Source organism: Python bivittatus, unplaced genomic scaffold, assembly GCF_059951505.1.
Source record: "Python bivittatus isolate LINGU-HERP-01145 unplaced genomic scaffold, Pbiv_v1 ctg000190_np1212, whole genome shotgun sequence".
NCBI lineage: Eukaryota > Metazoa > Chordata > Lepidosauria > Squamata > Pythonidae > Python > Python bivittatus.
In genome coordinates this window covers 14860153-14882849 of record NW_028277042.1, presented here as the reverse complement: position 1 = coordinate 14882849, position 22697 = coordinate 14860153, and the positions used below count along the sequence as shown (strand labels likewise).

The window sequence follows — 22697 nt, the reverse complement described above, 5'->3', positions numbered from 1 at the left end:
TTAGGTGGGATAGAGAGCATGTTCTTAAAATTCAAGCTAGCTGTGTTCCCTAATATCTGGGGCAAAACTGCACGTTCCCCAGCCCTATTGTGGCCTTCTCATTTGCTTCAGCTCGAGAGGGACTGTTGAACCTCCTCTCTGCTCTTGTTCTGTATCTAATTCACTTCCTTTGAGCCTTCTGCCCGTGACTCACACCCCCCTGTGAAGGTTTATACAGGTGAAGCTTTACTGTGCTGTCGTATTATTAACATCATCATTATCAGAGTCTCCATGGTAACCATGGATACCACACATCTTGGGTTTTCTCAGCCTGATTTGTGACCATTGGTGTTTCACTCTTTCGCGTTATCTGAATTTCTTGACTAGAATTCCAGCAAACAGAGATCACATCTAGGGTGTGAATAAGGCCTCGATCTTGACTCTGTGTCCCCACTGAAAGGCAAATACGTCAAAAACAAAAGGTTGAAGTCATGTGAGCTAGCTTTCTTTACTTCGAAGAAGCTGTGGGCAAAATTAATTTCAGTTCCATACCACAAGAAGAATTGCTAAAAAGGTAATCCTTTCAACAATTGCCAAGCATGTTTTTGAAATGTCCTGTGAAAGATAAAAAAGCTTGCAACATTTTTTTTCTAGGTGGGAACAAGATAATTTTTTTTTTCAGGGCGGGGGATGGCCGGAGCTAGCAGCCTTTGATTAGTTCAAGCTGTGAAGCTCAGGACAAAAGTTTTCTGTTTGGTCTACACATATGCACACCCTAAAATGGGGCGGGGGCGAGATGTTTGAATCCTTTTGCTAATAGTCAAAGCAACGTTGAACCAATCAACAGGAAGCAGTCTTATGAAACCATTTCAGCCAAGTTAGCTAAAAGAAAACAAGGAAGTGTACTCAAGATTTATCTACAAACTATCCATGAGAAATAAAGAGACTTGGAATGACAATTTGCCAACTGAATGTGGTCCAGTCGGATTATACAAGCAAGGTTCTGCTGGGAACTTCCCCTCTAATTATACAGAGACTCGGTATGTTGCTAATTAGTTGACTCCCATCTGCTGAAAGTTTGGCCAGTCACTTTTCCAAGAAGGAAGACCTGCATTGTTTCATGAATCTTATCCAAGGTGGATTACAAAGCAGCTTAGTTAATTATTTGATCAAACTACCCGTCTAAACTGGCCTTTTCCCCAGTCCTCTGACTCAATGGGCTTGCAAGTCAAATTGCTGGAAATCGCCATTATGAAAAGTTCTGGTAATTGGTAACACGGTCATCTGGGTCTTGTATTGATGTTGGGTGCTTATCCTACCAGATCCTGGATTTTGAAATGCTCCTATGAATGTTGGTGTGGGGGCCCTACAATTGGCATGCTTTGACCACTGCTTCCTCTGCCCACTGATCAGGTTCTGTCATGCCATCTAGTTGAAACAGCCATTGCAAGATTCCCAGATCCTAGGGTCATTTTTTAGCAGATAATATAGTTCTAGGGTATAGTGGAGAGTGTTATGAAGAAATGGCACCTATATATTGTGAATGCACATCCAGGCTGTAAGTTTTGTTAGCAAACTGAGTCTTGGAGTAATCATGGAGCGAAACACAAAAAACAGGCAGGAGAAATACAGTAGCGACTGGATTTAAGATTAAGTAATTGCCCATTCACCAGGCTTAAATAATAACAGCAGAGTAGGAATTACCAGAACCTGTCCGTCCCATCAGGGGCTAAAATGTGAGGAATATGAGGGGAACACATACCTCAACAGGAAATATTAATGATGAAATAATGAATCGTCCAGTAAATGTTGCTTATTGGTCAGGCAGAAGGATCCTCAAGAAGTGTGTGTGTCTTTGAAGAACATGTTCTTCTAATTGGGGAAAGTTATTCTACCTTGAGCTGTTTCTCTTAGCTTGCCCAACTAATTCTAAATGGCCAAGGAGTCTGGAAAATTTTGCTTAATACACTCAAGCTTGGCTGTAGGATCCACTGATAAAAGCCATTGCAGCCTAGAACAGTGAATCTTGGAAGATTGGGAACAATGACAAGATATTAGATCTCTGTGAGCCACAAACCCAATCACGTGCCTCCTGGGCTAGCTGTCTGATGAAACAAAATTTACAAAATACAGAAATGTAACGACATTTTGGTACGAAGTGTCTAATTGCTCACACTGCTTTAGATGTTAAAGCTTTCTCAGCATTCATTGTTCCGCTGTTTTAATACTTTGGATGTTAGGGATGTCATCTTCAGAGACTACTATACAAAAAAATATGTTTATATAAATTTCTATGGTCTGCCTAAGAATTAAATCCAGCCCTAAAATGCAATTAAACCCTACACAATGCAATCCAAATATTGTGTGTAAAAGAAAAAAATAGTGAAAGGTGTAGGAGATAAAACTAAGCAGATAAAAAGATATTCTGATAAAACTAATACCTGCCTAAACGAGAAGGCGTTCACTTTATGACAAAATATCCTTAAGATATTCCTATATAGCACCTATCACATTTTGACCCTATCCAAGTGTTTTCTTCTTTTGAGGAAGAAGAATTTTAGTTGCCTAACAGGCAGCTAAAATTAATTCACCTGATTAAAGGACCTTAACTGATGAATTAATAGTTAGGAATTATTACTGTAAGAATATGAATAGAGCGTTTTTTAAAGAAATGTCTTTAAACTTGATTGATTATGAGTCATCAGGTTGGTGTGAATTCTTAGGAACCATATAGATTTTCTGCAGGAAAATCTGACCCCCCAACCTGGCCATTGAGATCTTCCAATGGTGGATCCATCACCACTGTGATCAAGTCCATCCACCTTACTGCTGTACACGTCGTCCTCTTTTCTGCGATGTTTCCCAGCTTTAGGGACTTCTCAAGATATATTTAAATTTACAGTACAATGTTACAAACATTTAAATGTTTGAAAGGAGCAGGGAAAGCACCCTAACTCATTTGAGCTCAGATCCAGAATGTATACTAGTGCTTGAATTACTAAAATCATTAACATTAGATGCTTATGACTGGTGTGGGTCTTCCGGGCCTTCGACAAGACATTAGATACTTATCTGGGATATGGAAAGAATGACATTCATCAGAAATAGACAAACTTTATTTAGTCTTGAATCCTGATTTCAGACGCTTATTGCAAGAGACTAGTTTCAGGGGTCTCGCATCTATTCCTTTCCCAGAAACGTAATGCGTGGAGATCTTGCATCTCAGGTTAGAGAAAGCCCTAGATAAAGTTAGATCACTGGCTGGGGATTTCTGGGAGTTGAAGTCCACATGTCTTAAAGTTGCCAGGTTGATAAACCCTGAGTTAGATGATAACGCTGTAGGCTGCGTGAGCCTCTCGCTTGCTTGGAAACTCTCCTGCAGCTGAGCCTGGGAAAAAAGCATATATAAACTATTACCACCAGATGGAGGTAGAACCTTGAAAACACCATGTCTTTGGAAGGGTAAGTGCAGAGTTGGCCTAAACTCAAGCAGCAACAAGCAAGCAAGGGCCTTGTGTACCTGAACAGCACTGCAAATTTGGCAGTAATATAACTGATTGTATATTGGGGAAGGGTTAAAATATAAGGAACAGAAGGAGGAGAAACTTGTTCCCATGTCCATCATTAAAACCTCCAGAAATCCTGCAAACACACATTCTACCAAAATAATTCAGGGATCTTGGCATCAAAAATCGATGGTGGGATTTAGAGGTAGGGGTAACAACATTATGGGTGGAAAAGGGAGCAGTTTGCCTCCCATGGACTTCCTGCTTCAGATCCACCTTTAAGCTGTCTCAAAAACATGAAAAAGGTTGAGAAGAATTCAGGCTTCTTCTTCTGGTGACTCTTTCACATCATTGAAGGACCCCCTGTAATCTTTGGGAAGGCAAGAAGGCAGAAAGAAAATAGGCACATGCCTTTTTTACCCAGGCACAAGCTTTCTTACCCAGCCTTTATGCACTCCCATTGGCACAAGAATTAAATTGTGAAGTTTGTGGTGATATTAATTTGCTCATGTAGTACAACAACGTAAACGCTATCTTTGTATTTCATAATATAAAGGCAGCCTAGGGGAGTTCTTTTCTTCATGCTCAGAGATAGTTGCATCTTGCAAAAAAAGGAAAAGATTTCAATTTTATCATTTGACCTTAAGTTGTCTAAAAATGAGGAACCAACGTTTTCTTATTTCTTCCCAGCGAGTTTTGGGAAAGTTCTATGTGCAACTTAATATCACATATGAACCCTTTTTAGATCTGGAGATTGCACCACTCCACTGAAGAATGTAACCTGCTAAAAACAGTATTTATTGATCAAATCTTTCCCTTCCTCTTTTTTTTTTTTTTTTGCTAAATTTTTAATCATCTTGGTCAGTGAAGAGATCTTGAAACCACAAAAGTTTCCAACTACTTTGTAAAGTTTCTCTTGGAAAAATAAAAAATATGGTCTCTACATTTTTAAATCTAGTTCATACTCCATATCTCATATTTCTCTTGTATAGGCCTTTCTTTATTCTATCTACCATCTATCTATCTATCTATCTATCTATCTATCTATCTATCTATCTATCCATCTATCCATCTATCCATCCTACCATCTATCTGTCTCAAAATAATTGTGATGAAGTTCCAATATACTGTTATTTAGTTTATTGTATGCATAACTCAAACCAGGACAGAAACTGGATCTTGCTGACTGAGACATACCCTTGGCTCAAAGCAGAAGATAAAAGTAAGTGAACAGCAGGACTATGAACTCCTGGATCCTCTTCTTCTCTACCTAAAGGCACCCTTTCTTAGAACAGTGGTCCAATCCAAGCTCAAATTAAGACAAAAGAGCACCCAGTGCTTTGAAGTTGCCCATCCACACTGCTGGAGGACAGCAGATGGAGCAAGCATTCAGGACATTTGATCACAGGCTCCCTGGCCTTGGTGAGATGTGTAATTAATCTTTCAGGCCAGTCTGTACAATTGGAAGGGTTTGATATTACCCAACCACAAGCATTTGGCATGTATAAAATAATAGAAGGCACTTGAAAGCTTTGTTTACTCTAAAAGGACCAAAGAGAACTGCCAGCAGACGTTGTCAGAAAGCCAACCAACATTATGTGGCTGCGCTGGGGGGAGAGTGTCCTTGGCTCATACTTGCCTTGTTACACCATCAGCAGGATGGAACCCAGGGTTTCTCTGGAGAGTATCTTACATAATGTGGCATCAAGCCTTTGCTGGCTTACAAGAAGCCTCCAAAGATGAATATTTCATACTGAGAAGAAAACAGCAACTGCTGCTTGATTGTCTTGCATGCAAATAAACATACACATATATCTACATACAGTACTTACAAGCTGTGTTCTGGGCTTGTTTCAACAAATTATCCAATTAACACAATGGGTGAGTGGGGGTTCATACCCCACATTGAACCCTAAGCTGACCAGCATTTGGGAAGCCAGCTGGGTGGGTGGGGCCAAAAGACACGCAAGGGGGCAAGTTTGGGAATGTCGTTCTCTTTGTTTAACAGGGCTATGCCTATTTTAAATTCAGAGTTCGGGCTAAAAGTAAAGTGTCCTTCCCGCTGAGTGTGACTTCTGCTGACTTAAAGGACATATCCAGAAGATTTTGCTGGCAACAAGGCAGAAACAGTTGGCTATTGTCTTCTGGGAAGTCTGTTCAACTTCCCAGTCTAGCCTACAGCTCAGATTTTCTGGTAGTTTCCCATCCAAGTACTATCCAACCTGTTCCTGGTTAGCTTCTAAGCCCAGACAGGATTAGCTAGGTGCTGTCACCTGCTAAAGGCTAGTTTTCATGTAGTTTAGCAAAAATGGTGGGAAGTACTATCAGTTTCCAGCAGTTTGGGGTGGGAGTGGCTCTAAGGACTGCAGAAGGCAACATGGGGGCCACAGGGTACCCTTCCTGCCATTGGTGTCTGGGGGGAAGCAAGATAGTGGCTGTGGCACGCAATCAACTCCCCACCCTTTTGTCCACACCCACAAAAGGGACAAGGCTTCACTCATGCGCCCACAGCCACCATCTTACTTTTTCTTTCTGGCTTCTGCCCCATTCCATCTGTGCTTCCCGCAGTAGGCTAAAAGGTGTTGGCTAGTGACTCACAGGAACAGAGGGAGAAGAAATGAGGCCTGCTTTTTAAAAGAATTGATTGTACGGATTGACATGCGCTCTTTTTGCTAACGTTGCTATTTTCACCTAGGAGGCTGAATTCAAAGCCTTCGTCATGATCCGCGTCAGAGAATCTGATTTCCATTTAGACAGACAGAGATGGTCCTCAGGCTTTTCCCCTGACATCTCCATTTAAAATCGTCTCAGTATTTATATCCTGCCTTTTCTTTGAAAGCTCAGGGGGCCCACCCTGGCACAGGGTGGCACAGTACCCCCTCTTTTTATTCTCAGAACAGCAACCCTGTGAACCAGGCTGGGCTGAGAGAGAGAGGGACTGGCCCCAAATCGCCCAGCGAGTTACATAATCAAGGGGGAACTAGAACATGGGTACAATTCAACCACTGTACCTCAGTCAGTGCAAAAATGCAATTTATGAAACTAGATGTCAGTATCATGTAGCCTCACGGGATTAAATTTCTCCGAGGCTTTTGAAGGCAGTAGAAGGTTCACACCTGGAGATGTGGACCAAGATAACGATCAAACATACTAAACATGACTGGCTGGGTTACATAGGATGCTAAACCAGAACAAAACAAATCAGATTATAGCTTAGTGAAATTTATCCAGCCAACGTTTGTGCATGCAGAGATCTCTGTTTACGTATGGAACTATATTTGAGCAGGATTCTCTCCTTCAGAACATCCAGCATATTCCCATTTGAGAAGCTCTGTCTGCTCAGTCAAGACTGCAAGGATCTCTGAGAATGAGAAGATATCATCCTTGACCTCAACGGGGAGAGTCAGTAGCTCAGGCTGAAGTGCTTTGCATGCAGAAGCTCCCAAATGAATTCCTGGCATCTTCTACTGGAACGATCACACAGAAGGGGATGGGAACACCTTGGCCAGAAACCCTGGAAAAGAGCTCTTCGTGGAGCCCTTGGGAGAGAGCAAACTCCATCCCATTTTAGCACTGAAGATGTTACTTAGCCGGGTAATGAAATGTTTGCAAAAAAAGAACCAAGCTCAGAGAACCCCAAGGACTCCACAGTTCAATCCTGAGCTACACATATTCACCTCTAGAGCTCTTCATGCCTGTTAGACTGGACATCCTTGCACCTGATTAACAAATAGCATCACCTGGAAAAAGACAAGTTACTATGTTTGTAGCATGACATCACATCTATCATAATACAATACTAGAGCCACAGACCAATCTCTGAAGGCCTCTAGAAGATGTTTTCTGACTCCAGTTTGGAGCAAACCATTATTCTGCAGAAGTGTTAAGTTTCTGGAATCCCAAGGAGCTGCATCCTGGAAGATTCTGAGATGATAGAAGCCTACATCAGACCTAGATTTTGGACTGTTCAAACTGATCTGAAAGAATCCAATTTCCAAATAGGTATTAAAATAAATGGGGTCTAGTTAATTTGGCAGCTGCTCCTATTCTTAGTCTGACTATACCAGAAGCTTTAATCGAGCTTTGCAGATGTCCATTTCTAGATACTCTAGTCTACAAAAAGATATTGTAGTTTTAATTCACTTGGGAGCTTCTGCACGCAAAGCACTTCAGCCTGAGCTACTGACTCTCCCCGTTGAGGTCAAGGATGATATCTTCTCATTCTCAGAGATCCTTGTGGTCTTGACTGAGCACACAGAGCTTCTCAATGTAGTTTTCAATATATCAAGATATATTGATGTTTTATGTATTTATATATATTTATGTTTTTAATGTTCTGTGTGAGTCGCCCAGAGCTCCTCCACTGGGGGAAGATGGGCGAGGGAGAAATTTGGTAAATAAAATAAATAAAAATAAATAAATTTTCATTATTCCAGAAATCATCAGGGACGAGGAAATTTAAAGGCTGCCACATTGAGGAAGGCTGACGATCACGGTAGATGTCATGGTAGAACGTCTGAGGATAGCACTTCATAACTTGCCTTCACAGCGTGCCAACGTGTCTCTGTCCTATCTATTCATGGCATTTGGAGACACGGATAAAGACTTGATTTCACCTCTTAACTGACAATTTTGCGAGGCACATTCTATAAGGTTTGAAGTTGGTTTCCATGCGGGCGATTGGGTTTTTTACCGGCGGTCGAAAATGGCATGGTTTTATATTTTAAAATATGGCTGAAAAGAAATTGAAATAAGCTATAGCAAAGGTCTAGCTAGAAGATTGGCAGCTCCGTTACATTACTTGGTAACTAAGGCTAGCAGCTCATGCATTATGAACTGAGGCCAAGATCTTTCTGTGCAGCACAAGAACAAGTAAAAGTGTCAGTTGATTCTGGGACCAGCTTCGTAGCATGCATGCTATCACGGGAAATGCCAAGATAACAAAGGGTGCATAGATAACCTAGTCAATTAGGAGTAATTGCTCAGTGGTTAGGATACAAGTACTCCCTTTATTGGACGGTTCCAAAAAAGCAACACAGAGACTGACAGAAGAATAAAAATAAATTTTGCAGTGGCAGTCTAGAAGGCTGTATAGAGAATGCCACTTTTCATAGCCATCCAAATATCCTGTCATTCTTTTTAAACAAAAAGATATTTAAGCCATACGGAACAAAAGAGCGCTTGAAAGGGCTAACGCGATAGGAGCAACTTAAGAAGTAAAGGGAGTGATGGCAGTAAAATATTAGCAGGTTGTTAAAGATTTCAACAATGTCCTAGCAATTAAAAAAAACAAATCAAATCAAATGAGTATCTGCCAGTCTATCATGTTCAGGCAGCTGTTTACTCCATGCCACTCACAATATTAAGCGAATAGCAGCCAGGTAGTTGCATCTTTTGAGTTTTAAAAGTCTGTTTCTCGTTCTTATGATTTTTTTTTTAAAAAAATCCCCACATACAAAATGATCCTAGATCATTCATTCTCAAAAGCGTTTCATGTTCAAAACAGTCTGGGAAAGATGCTCCACCCTACTGAAATTTCCTAGAGTTGTCTATCAGCAGAAAGAACCCTTACCCATAAGGGTCTTGGCAGGGGCGGGGGCAAAAAAATCTAAAATCGGGTTTATGACTTTATGTGACTTGTGCACTCCGTTGGGCACGTTGAAGTGTAATGTGGTTTGTCTGGTTTTGGACTGAGCACCTGGGCTTCCTCGCTTTGTTGCAATGTGTGAATCCTGCTCCAATATCTGAGGGAAGACTCCTGATTTATAGAAAGCCTCATTTACAAGAGACCTATCTTTTAAGTAGGGGGGAATAGTTTAAAAAAAAAGTCAAGATAGTGGTCATGACTGCATGATTGAAGCCCCTTCCTTTTTCGTGTGCATCCTATATAAGAAAGGGGCAGGGCTTCAATTGTGTAGTTGACACCATCTTGACTTTTTTTTTTCAGTAGCACTGAAGATGTTACCTAGCCGGGTAACGAAACGTTTGCAAGAAAACAGCCAAGCTCAGAGAACCCCAAGGACTCCACAGTTCAACCCCAAGCTACGCATATTAGCTTCTGTTGACACTTTAACGTGCCCAATGGAGTGCACGAGTCACATAAAGTCATAAACCCGTTTTTGTTTGCTTTTGAATTCACACAATCCTTGAACCCAGAACTGGCAATCTTGCACGATAGCTTGTTCAACAAACCAAGATCAAGCAAAGTATGGCCAGTCCGGCATGGGAACCCCCTTGGAGTTGCTAGAAAGAGAAGTCCTGCAAAAATAGCTTCCAGAAAGAAGACTCAGAAAGTTCTTCCAATGAAAGAGGATCACTTGATATCTCATTGAACAGAAGACTGTCAAACTGAACCTGTGGCCAGATGATCTAGGATTACAGCAATGTAAAATTCTTTTGCTGGAAGCGTTGTCATCTCCATGGACTTCAGTACTGACAGGCCTTCAGATCCGCTGACAGTGGCAGAGTCAGAATCTATTTTCAGTCATGAATTTTCTCAGTACTGTAAGCCATAATATTTTACAACGTTCACAACGAGGTATCAAAAGCTAACTTTAAACAAAAGTCCCATGGATCTGGGAGGTCTAAGCAAAGCTCAGATGACACTCTCCTGTTCATGGATTACATGCAACAGACCAATAGCCCAACACACTAGTAAATTCACACAATCCCAATTTGGTAGCAACAATAAAGGCTGTTAATGGAGGCATCGTTTAAAAACCAATTAAATATTTTCCGGATTGAAAAGGGAAATTGTTTTTTTTTCCCCCGTTTCTACAAGCACACAACAGTTAACATAACTCTCATTTTTATTTGCAAATCAGTTTTAGTTTCATGTGAAGATGTGAGATTAATCTCTCTTGTTTTTTTTAAACTGGCAACTAAGAAACTATTATATCCGATGTATTTCTGTGAGCAATTTTAGGGCATGTAAAGGTGCATAATATTGTTTTTAACGTTTCTTCTTTTAAAAGTGTCACAGCTCATCGTTGAATTCATGGACTGGTTTCCCACTTTAGATGAGCATTTGGTATGGGTCAACGGGTCAGCCTTGGATACTGCAGATAATTGGAAGGATGGGACCGAACAAGGCTAGGGGCCACTGAACATATGAAACCGTTAGCATTTTAATAAATCCTAGGCTAATGAGCCAATTGTGCATAAGCTTCATACTGGACTCCCCTTGCATTCATTGGTTTGGGTGCTATGATGTCAGAGCATTTCAGCGATATCTGCACATTCTAGAGCAGTGTTTGCCAACTTTAAGAGGTCTGGACTTCAACTCCCAGAATTCCCTAGCCAGCATGGGGAATGGATGGATGGGTTGAATGGATGGATGGATTATGGATATCTGGCCAGTAAAGGAAAGATGGGAATCAAAATCCTTCAAGACTGTTCTGGGCTTACAGTCAAAATGAATGTAACATGTCCATAGCCTGTACTTGTTCCCGAATGAACCCTGCAGTTGTTCATTTAGGTAGCTCAAAACAGCCTCTGCCCCTTCACCCTAATATATTTTAGGCTTTTCTTTCTTAAGAAGATTGAGGAAAATGAGCTAATGAACTTCAGATGTCTCTTTTCTCCCTCTCGCCAAGTCTGTGTAACTTCATGTTGACACAGATTTAAGATACAGCTACTAAGTCAACAGCCAGAAATCAACCTAGCGTCTTCTCCTCATTATGCAAACAGCTATATTTCCTTTGGTAAAATGAAAGAAAAGGACTTCTTAAGTTTCTGGTCTTTCCCAGGTGTAAGTTCACGCTGTAAATCAAGCTCACGGGGGCAACTATTGCAAAAGTGCCAACGGGGTGGGGAGAAATCCAGGAATGTCCATATTAATTAATTATTATTATGGCAATGCCCAAATAAATAAATACATAAATGTGCCAGCTAAATAAACTGGAGGAAATCCAGGATTCAGGAGTAAAAGAAAACATAGGAGTATTTCTGAAGTGCAGGTTTTAATTGGCTGCATTCCACAGATGTTGTCTAATGTTCAGCCAACTTCAGGGGAAGGACTGAGCCAATGATGATTAAAATATTATGATTCATCAAATGAAAGATGGTTGGCAGTCAACTTAAGATTGGATCAGGGGGAAAGTGGGGGTTACTTCCTAAGGAAACAGGTGTAGCACTACATTTTTAGCAACACAGGCAGGCAACACAAAGCCAAGGACACCCAATTCTTTGCAGCTCCCAAGTCCCTCTACAAAAACTGTCTGAACCTTATTCAGGATGCAGTCTGGTGGGCCTCCATGTGGCAGGAATTCCACAAAGCTTTGGCTGCATGGGACCATCCTTTTAATTAGGCTTTCTGGCCAAGGCCACACTTGACCTGGAAGTACAGCAAGGGTTGGTTGTTTCTGGTTCTGAGTTTTAAAAGTCAGGATCTAGAAATTGCAAGCAGGGGTGGGGAGGTCAGTTTACATGACAGCCTTCTGAAAAGCATTAACAACTGAACTGAAGGTCCTTTGGTGGTTTAATGTTGTCTTGCTGGTGATTGTTGATGGTAAATTTAGGATTGGCCTGTATCGTTCTTGTGAGATTGGAACAGTGCTGACAATTTATGAATTGATTGCGATACCTGATATTATCAACCAGTTTGGTTATTATCATGAATGTTTCAATGTTATTGCTGCAAATGAGTATTATTTTATATTTTACCATGACATTGTGTTTACATATTTATGTTGGAGGACGGATCTCTTAATTTTTTGTTGGTCAGCCACCATGAGCATGTATGAAATTGACAACATATTAATTCTTCTATCCAATCAAAATTTAAATACAATTATTTGATAAGTGCTGTATTTAGGCATTTATTCCAGTTACATTAAAATGACATTTGGGTGGCAATGTTTGAGGAGGCCTCTGAGATGTCACATCCAAGGCTTCTTTTGTGGGGTGGGGCAGTTCAACGTATTTTTTTTTCAGGTTTGCACACTTGATAAATCCTCTAGATTAGTGCTAGCTACAACATATTAAAGTACAATCAAAGTTTCACAGTACAATTATATTTGTAGATAATATCATAAAATAGTACCATGTGGTACCGGGTGTTTTATTGATACATTTGTGGATTTAATAACTGAAAGAACCAGTCTTCCAGTGATGTTTCCAGCTGGCCAAGTAGAAGGATGTAGTCCAGAGTTGGATTGAAGCACCTCACCATTAGAACTGGGTCCCAAACAAGCAGTCTTGAGATCTTCCTTTCTACTGTATCATTTCTTTGTTGGGCAATTTGTGGAAAGACATCCTTTCTACAGATCTCCATCTTGGCTCCTATTCAAACTGGCTAGCTAGAAATACTTCCTTACTTTTCCCAAGCAGTCTGTTAACTTTCTAGTTACAAATATTGTTTCACAACGTACTAGCTCATCCCTCCTCTTAATTCTTTGATTCTCTCTAGTTCCATCACTCCTATTCTTCTGATCTTCCAAGGACCAAGACTCAGGACTGGCTCCCTCATGCAGGCCAGCTTTCCCCAACCTAATATCTTCTATTCTTCAGTCCTTAGTCATAATCATTTTAGCTTGCTTCATTTCAAGTAGAGAGCCAGTTTGGTGTAGGCACCAAGCTGGAAACCAAGAGAGTGTGAGTTCTAGTCCCGGCTTAGGCATGAAGCCAGCTGGGTGAACTTGGGCCTGTCTCTCTCTCTCTCTCTCTCTCTCTCTCTCTCTCTTAGCCCTAGGAAGGAGACAATGGTGAACTACTTCTGAAATCTTTCCAAGAAAACTGCAGAGACTAGTCCAGGCAGTCTCCAGGAGTCAATACTGACTCAAAGGCACAAATGCATATATGCATCATTTCAGGTAATCCCAACGTTGCCTGGGAATTTTAGTTCCGACATATTTGGAAGGCAGCAGGTTGGAACAGGGAATGCAGGCAAACTAGGCAATTGCCAGGAGCATCACAGTTTAAGGATTTTCCATCACTTGGGAATCTCAATTCTTTCAGCAGGACCTGTTCCCCCAAATCTTATTCAAATGCATATTCTGCATATTCAAAACAGGCGTAATATTTGAGGCAAACCAAGTTGTTTTGGTCACATTTCTGCTCCTCTCTGAACCAACATACATTTTATCCAAAAAAAGAATTGTTCTGCAGGATTGTCCACCTTGAATGGGCAAAAATGTGACGAATGAATAAGGCACCTTTGGGACAGCTCCATTGAGGTCATCGATTTGTCATGCACTTCCAAACCACAGAACCAGTTTCGCTGTTCCTTTAAACACTTTTGAAAGAATTTCCTACTTAAGTATCTTAGTAATGTTAAGAATCAAATTACATACAGACAAAGAACAGTGGCAGATGGTGACGGATAGCAATTCTCCGTTTGGCAACAAAGAGCGAGATTTGGCAGTTGATGCTCTTCTTTCCTATACATTATACTAGACAAAGCTCTCTTCAAGGCAGCTGAAAAGGGAAAAAGGCCGAGACTTCAATTATGGGGCACATGCTTACCTGCCCAAATCTTTAAAAAGTGGGGGTGCAAAGCAGACGATGCTGTGATTCACGATTTTCCTAACAATTTCATGGATGCCGAGGAAAACAGTGTTACTCAGATATAAATCAATTATGCACTGTGAGGTCCTTTCAAAAATTCGATTAAGCTTGGGGTGGCAGTAAGAATTTCTAGTTTAGAAGAATAAGACAAGATTAATCTCTAGATGCAGTGACAGCCCCCCAGGAGCCCATGGAAAACTTACATGCTAAATTTGACTTGTACAATCTTTAATGGAAAAGTTAATCCAGGCCTATCCTTCTAATGAAATAAATAAAGAATTGTGAGGAAAGTTGGGGAGGGAGGATGTTACACTGGACAGATCAAGGTAATAATCCAGGCAAACACCAGTTTAAAATGGCTCTAATTAATTAAGTTAGAGTAATATGTCTTGCTTTTATTAGAACAAACAAATAAAGAGTAGATGTTTGGCCCAAAATGATTCCTAATGATTTTTCTCTTTGCTCCATTTATTAATTTCCTAGCTCAATAACAATTGCCTGCCCCAGGAGATGTTTGTTAATATTTTATGCCATGTAAACATCTGGATCCAATTTAGCCAAGGAACATTTGCAGTTAAGCTGGCACTTTGCCAAACCACTCCAGGCAACTCAGATGCTCCATTTGCATTTATTCTTGGGAGATAAAATTACTATCAATTTAGTTTTGCCACAAGTTGTTTAGGACATATGCCTGCCTCCAAGCAGTTAGCATCTTAGGGGCAACAAGGAGATGAAACCTTCACTCAAAAGTAGGATTCCTCTAAGGTGGAATTAAAGAATTATTAGGCGATACCTGTCTATGATAAATAGCTGAGAGGAAAACTTTCTTAAACCTGCAAAGAAAAGCAACAGGTCAGAAAAAGCCAGAGTAAAATCTTGACTCTGACAATTCTCTTTGTATCTAAAGGGAAAGATGGAGAGCATGCAAACAAAGTCGTATACTTCTTTTCTGAACTACTTTAAAAATTATACTTGCTTACAAATTTAAGCAAGATTGGCTCCCCTATACATCACACATTAAACAACAAGGCAAATTCAGACACTGAGAGTACTGTTTTTAAGGGGGGGAATAATTGATGTAAGGACTATAATCAGAAATAATTTCAATAAGCATGTTGATATGATGGGAAGATACAATGGGAAGGAATTTAAAATGATGTACTTTTCCAGTATTGTTTTTCTTTCTCTTTTATTTTTTATTCATTTCTGATATTCAGAGTTTCATAGAGATTTCTAGTTGTTTTTTTTTAATGACATAATGAACTTTAAATTCCATGAAAAAAATTATATCCAGGCTATCTTTATGCTGGTACACATGATAAAATTAGGGGTTAGATTCAAACTAAGTTATAATGACAGTAGACCCACTTAAATCAATGGGACTACTCTAAGGATGGATCTAATCCTATATATTATCGGTATCTAATTTCTAAACTTGTTTCAGTTACAGGTAGTCCTTGCTTAAGGACCACAATAGGGACTGGAAAATTGGTTGTTAAGTGGGGTGGTTGTTAAGTGAGTCACCACAAGACTGGACCCAAGTTTACGACCATTTTTACGATGGTCATTAAGTGAATCAGGTAGTCATTAAGTGAATCCAGCTTCCCCAATAGACTTGTTTTGCTGGAATTTGCTTAACGACCACGTGATTCACTTAACAACTGTGGTGATTCACTTAATGACTGTGGTGATTCACTTAACAACCATCAGAAAAAGGTCTCAAATCATGATCACGTGACCACAGGGGTGGTGCGATAGTTGGTCACAGTTGTAAGTGCAAGTACAGATCATAACACAGTTTTTCCAAGGCTGTCATAACTTCAAACTGTCATTAAACAGTCATTAAGCAAGGATTACCTGTACATTAAGTTTCATCTACGCATGTTTGTTCTTCCTTCTCATTGTTTATTTTCTGTTTACCTATGCAATTGTGCTAAACTCTCAAGAAAAAGACCCTAAGATGGAAAAGTCTGCTCTTTCACAGCTATCAGTCAATTCAACTGATAGCATAATATATCAAAGCCCAGTTATGTTTGGGCTGTGGCCCTGTTTATCACAGACAAATTGTTCCTGCTTTTTAAATATCTAAGCCTTTAAAGAGGAAGGTGCCTACATGGAAGGACTGCCGCTCAGCCAGAATCAACTTCTTGGGCATTCCAGGGCCTTATTCCACTTTTACGATTTCTGCTGGTGCTGAGTCAGCAGCTACATCTTCTGGCCATACAACTTTGTCCACTGGGCTTTACTAAAACCGCCCAATCAATCTCTTTACTATGGTTGAAAATGCAAAGCCCTTCCCTGCAGGCAGACACAAACAGTTGAACTCACAGAGTCACAAGATGTGCCAAGAACTGTGGGCTCATATGTGCCATTAACAAGCGAAGTAGGTCAAATGTTCTGTTCTGAGCCAGGGCATTACCTTATTCTTCCTTCCAGTAAACCCGACTGAGCCTCTCTTCTCTTACGCCTCTTCCTGTTCCGCATAATCCAAATATCTGCCTTAAAGAAAAGTGATCAGGTGTAGAAGTCATCCTTGGTATCTAAGAACAGTTGAAGCATTTGATCATAGGCTGAGTCGTCAGTCATAAGCATGAATCAAAGTCCCAGGTCTATCTGGAGCACCTCTAGATGGGCCAGGGGAAAAAAAAGGCTAAAATCCCCAAAAGTCACTGAAGCAAAGCATCCTATAACAAAGGGGCCGGGCATCAATCATGCAAGTGTGGCCACCATCCTGATGTTTCTGACCATCTCCTGCGGACACCCCTGCACTGAATTTGGTAGACGGACCGGTACGCTTTCAAATGTGAGCTATAAGGTCATTTAAACATTCATATTCAATCTTCCTACTTTGCAGCTTAATTTTAGAATATGATGCGATCGTTACGTTTAAGCACACACGCACACAATTTATCATCTGTCTTGCCTAAGGCCCTTACAAGTCAGTCCCAGGCATGGTAATGGTTGGCCTCTTAAATCGTGCCTATAAAGAAATAGTTGGTGTTTCCCTCCCTCCCTTTAGACATCTTCACGTTCCAGAGAAATATTTTTACAGTACTGTGCTGAACAGCAGTAAAAAAAATTATACAGCTCTAGTTTGAGCAATCATTTTCTGGTGGATGGAGGGCTTTTTTTTGGAGCGGGGGAGAATCTCTGAGATGAAATGTAAACTTTATTGCCTACGCTTGAAGAGGCATCCAGGAAACACGTAAGCAGCTTAAAGCAGATTGATTTTGCTCTATGGCCATGGAATATATGTTAGGAAAGAAAATGGATAACTGGGAGAGACTGTGGCTTGCCTGGAATCTTGAGGACTAGCATCCCACTTGCAATCGCTACTTGTGTCAGGCCTGATTTTTGCAGAGTGACCCATTAAAACACTATATTAAAAACGTCTTGCTGCCTGTCTGTACAGTGACTCAAACTAGCAGCTGGCTCGATGGCTTGTAAGCTTCCCTTTCATTCTTTCACCACTTATCTTATGCTTATTATATTATTGTTGGTTGCACAGTCAGCCAGATGTTTAGACTGGATTTGGCATTTTTACCCACCTATTGAGTCCTTCCCAAGGACCTGGGATAGGCAGATGTTGTTGCTGGATGGTGTTCAATGTTTATTGTCACAGGACATAAGTTTTCCCAAATAAAGCTGGCTTTTGCAATTGACTGATGATGATTTTGTCAATGCCGATGGTCTTCCAGTGGTGCTCCAGATGTTTTGGGATTGCACCCAAGGCGCCTATTACTATTGCTACTATCTTTGCTTTCTTTTACCACAGTCCTTCTATTTCTATTTGCAGGTCTTTGTATCTTCTGATTTTCTCCAGTTCTTTCTCTTCTATTCTGCTGTCCCCAGGTATTGTGATGATGATGATGATGATGATGATGATGATGATGATGATGATGATGATTTAATAAGTAATACATAGGATTGTTAACTGCTCGAGTGTATTGGCTCCTGTGCCTTTAACAACAGCCTGATAAGCAGAAATTCATCAGGTGAAGGTTTTCCTGAAAAGGAGATAAAACATTGGAAAAAATTATCTTGCTTATCTTTACTGCCATTAGTGACAAAATTTCATGTCCAAAACGTTTTTGCCCAATGGCAGATACATTCAAACAGGCAGGTTGTGTGAACTTTTATTAATCAACTCAGTTACATAAATGTTGGACAGATGTATCATGTAGAATGCATTCGAAGATATCTACTTAAGTGGCCAAAAATTCACTGGTGGGCAAAAATGTTTTGGTGGGCAGAGAAGGAGCAAGAACGACAGGATGCTCTTTAACTCACTGCTAGAAAGGCAATTTTAAAAGCGGGGCACCTTGTCTCCCCAGCGCATCCATGCAAGGCCTCTTTTATGTCAACACTTCATATTCCAAGGGTCCACGTTGAAGCGGGCAAACCCCACGTATCACCATTGTAAAGTCTCAGGAATCATAACTGAACCTTCTAAATGTCTATTAAGAAACTAAAGAGTAGAAAAACTCATTTTAACGGCAAGTGCATTAAAGCCCTGTCAAACAGAATGGACCTTACTATTGAATAGGCCTCTATAAAATCTTCTTGTAGCACAGCTTTTCAATCAGGAAGTCACAGCAGCAGTAACTCCTTACCAGTTTTCCCTCTTTCAAACCATGGCTCAACTGGCTTTAAACGGCATCAGTTCCCATTAAAAAAAAAAAAAATGGTAAGAGAGCCATGTTAGTCTACGGCCGTGTTCCAAAGTCATCTGGTAGCATCTTTTCTGACTAGCAAATTTTATGAAAAGCTCCAGTTCATGAAAGCTTTTTTTTAAAAGAGAACTGAGTTTCAAGGTTGCCTGGCGTCATCCCACTTTTTCTTGCCTCAGAAAAGCACCAAAGTGATATTGTTTTGTTGCAGAATATTGTTCTGCCAGAGTAGTACAACTTTCTCACATATCTTTTAATTGGAACCACCCACAGAAATTCTCTCCCTACAAGAGGCTGACAGGACGAAGCCACAGCCTAATGACATTTTAATTTCCCTGATCAGATCCACCTCTTGTTAATGCTTGCTAATTCACCAAACATGCTTTCCACTTCTCTCCGCCTTCCTTCCTCCTGGGAACCATCCATTAACAAGTAACAGCCTTCTCCTGTTCTGGTGGCTTCCAGATGTGCTGATCTTCTGTTACTGGGGTGGAAAAGGACAATAAATAATTGTAAATTATCATCACCATCACAGTTCTTGTCGTCCCCAGCCAACACGCTCAAACTATGCTTAATGGAGATGGCAAGGCGTTGTAGACCAGTATTTCAATCTGGGTACCAATCTGGCAATGCTTCTGATCGCCAGCTAGGAAGCAGGAGAGGCCTATAGCTCACCACTTTCTTGCTATGGATGGGCCATGTAATGTTTCTCCTCATCCCTTCGGGCTTGATCAAGATTTACTCCATACCTTACTGAACAGGATATTTATTTTCCTCTACACAGATGTTCGGACAATGCCAGGGCACCTGTCTTTGCTCATATGGAGACCGGGAGAAAATCACTTTCCAGCAATCTCCACTGAAAACCACAGGCAGAGTTGGCAAAGGATTATAACTGATTGCTTCATCAGACACAATTGGCATGTCTTTCACTCCCATGCATGCACACAGATTAAAACATTTGATGGAAGAAGATATTTTTATGCAGTTGATGAAAGATCAATTTTCTCTTGGGCTGAGCTATCAATGGAGCATTTTCCAAAAGAATTATGTGTTCAGAAAAGAGAAGATAAGGAAGACCTGATAACTGCCTTGAAAAGATGAGCTTAAGAGAGGTTTGTATATAATTTTCTATTTACTTTGGAATATATATTTATTCATGCATGGATAAAAACTTTTGAACTGGAAGTCAGGAACAGAAATCCTTCCTTCCTTCCTTCCTTCCTTCCTTCCTTCCTTCCTTCCTTCCTTCCTTCCTTCCTTCCTTCCTTCCTTCCTTCCCTCCCTCCCTCCCTCCCTCCCTCCTATATTTTATTAAAATATTTTACATAGATAATAAATACATTCAAAGAAAACAAAAGAGAAAGAAAAAATATAGTAAAGTAAATGTGCGAACAATCGGACACGACTTAACGACTAAACAACAACAACAAAATGTGAGAAAGAAAAAAAGAAAAGAGAAGAATAGAAAAAGCAGAGAAAAGAAGATAGAAAAAAGAAAGAAAAAAAACAGAAAACATGAATATGTATATTCGTGTGTGTGTGTGTGTGTCTTCCAATCTCCCTCTTGGCAGTTATACATACAGTTCTAATCAAATCACTCTCTCCAAGATTTCATCATAATTCCCTTCTTTCTATAACCTATTCTTTCTAATCATCAAAACCATAAGTCACAAAATCATTTTCTTTCTTACGCAAGAAGTCCATAAGGAGTTTCCAGTCGTTGATAAATGTCAATAATGACTGCTCTCTAATCAAAGAAGTCAATTTGTCCATCTCAGCAAGTTCTTTCAGTTTCACCAACTATTCCTCCATGGTGGGTAATGCTGAATCTTTCCAGGAAACAGAAATCCTTTCAAAGGAGGGCAATGGTCAAAGAGCCAACTCTCTGAGGACAATGTAATATGACACTGTAGCTATCTAGAAAACAACACTTTAATAAGGAGAACACTGCCAGCAATGCTCAATATTACCATAGTAAATTGGATGGTTTACATAATCCCACTGTATTAACTTTCTTCAAATTATCCTTGCTTTTAAGCAGACAGCGCTTGCCAGATGTATCTCAGGAGACCAGGTTAAGATGACAAGGATGATGGATTATCAGAGAATAAGGAAGTTAGTGCACTGCAAGCTTTTTTCTATAGCAGTAAAGGGAAGAGGGGTGCTTCCTTCTGACAAAGTCTTTTCTTCCTAGTTATTCATTCCAATGAACATTATGCTCTAGGGTTTTTCAGCACTTGGATGGACAAAATATGTCTGTTTTAGAGTCTCCTCAATGCTCCGGTACAAAAATTTACCGCTTTGATTTTCTCTTGTATTTTTTTTAAGAAGTTACTGATCCATAAGAGGAGCTATCCTCTTCTCCTATAGGTTGGACTTATGTGTGCCTGGTAGAAACCCTGATGATGTTACACATTTCATGACATCATCACACAAGTGGCACAAAATATACAATTCATGTCATAAAGTCAAGGCACATGTGAAATCTGTTCCGGATGCCTATGGCTGATATATTCCTGTGGGCTAAGTGCTCAGGGTTTCAGTCTCCAGGAAGCAAGGCAGAGATGCCCGCAGAGTAGGGTCAGAAATGGTGAGATTGAAGGTCCAGACATAAAAAACGGGCAGAGCTTCAACTGCACCACTGCGTCCACATTTTGACTTATTTGACTATTCCCTCCAGACATCCCTGAACAGAGGCAGGAGCAATGGGCATGATTATACCTTGCAACTAGTGTGAAGGCCTGCCTTTTCAGAATCCAATTGAACGGTTCCTCATCTTGTTCTCCCTGGCTCAAGGACAATTTGTAAGCCAGGGGCATGACACCAGAAGCCAGCAATTTCTATATATAAGACCTAGAATTTCATGACTTGAAACCCCAGCTTGTTTCAGTCATCCCTCTACAAATAACTTGTGAAGACTTGTAACTCCATATAGTACAGTCAGAAAACCATCTAGGAGTCAAAGAGAGGAAGATGAATATTACTTCAGGCAAACTAACTGCCACAAGATCCATCACTTTGTTCATTAGCAATCAGGAACTCACGTTCCAGACAGCAGCATTCAATCATTCGTGAAAACAGCTCTAAACCAAAGCTAAACAAATTGTTAAACTCCTCCAACACTGGATTATTATAAGCTGCAAGCTTCTGTATTCCAGCCTCTTAGACCCTTACACTCACCCAGCTGGTAGTTTTTAAAAGCTAACCAACATGAAGAACCAGGCCTCCCTCTTATGTAGCTCAGTTACAACACAATTACACGGGGCCATTCTGCGGCTCTGTCTCTATGTCTAAATTCCTAGAAGTACTTTGGTGTTACTGTTTCTAGCTCCAGTAAAGGTGATCCAGATGTTTTTCCTCCAGTGAAATTCAATAATCAGACACCTAAGGGTGGTGTCTCATCCCATAGGATGCCTCTATCAGATGACTCAAAACATTTCAAAACATCACTTCGTCTTTTCTAACATATGAGAGGGAAAGAACCCATTTTTCTCTGATATCTTCATATCTTGCATTTACCACAACTTTGATTAATTTGCTAACTTGTTTGTGGCCATTTGAATGGTTATTTTTTATATATATTACTGCTACTACTAAGCCTAACCAGTTATTAACTGTTCCCATTTCTGTTTCTGATGCACATTTATACTGTTTTTCGTTTTTTTGGTTCTCATTAGCAAAGCACCCACTTTCTGCTTTTAAAACCTTTGCTTTTGCTTTTTAACCATGCTGGTATTCTCTTAGACTTAGTAGTCTTTTCTAATCTGTTGTTCTCCTTTCTTTCTATGTTAATGGTGAATTTTAGTACAGTTGGGATTCTTATTTCAGTTAAATTAGCCCACCCCAAGCTCCAAACGTGTGGTTCTTCAGAATATGGCAATGAAAACACTATGAGTCTCATTAATTCAACGCTATGTAAAAAGATATTCAGCAGTCTTGATAGAGGGGATTACAAGCAATAAAGTTTATCCTGAATCCTACCTGCTAAAACATATTCAGAGAAACAGCTGGATGTCTTTGAAGTGGAGAAGAT

General features: G+C 40.2%; 1 long non-coding RNA gene across 2 annotated transcripts; it reads right to left on the bottom strand.

The window, feature by feature from the left end:
• Window positions 1-12299: 12299 nt before the first annotated feature.
• LOC112542254 (uncharacterized) lies at window positions 12300-20500 on the bottom strand. 2 transcript variants are annotated; one of them, XR_003086062.2, is made up of 4 exons: window positions 20356-20500; window positions 19011-19145; window positions 17540-17998; window positions 12300-16490 (listed from the first exon to the last, which is right to left on the bottom strand). It is a non-coding gene; the product is annotated as an uncharacterized LOC112542254 (long non-coding RNA). The 2 variants fall into 2 exon arrangements; XR_015795281.1 differs by having other exon boundaries at window positions 12300-16486.
• Window positions 20501-22697: the final 2197 nt, after the last annotated feature.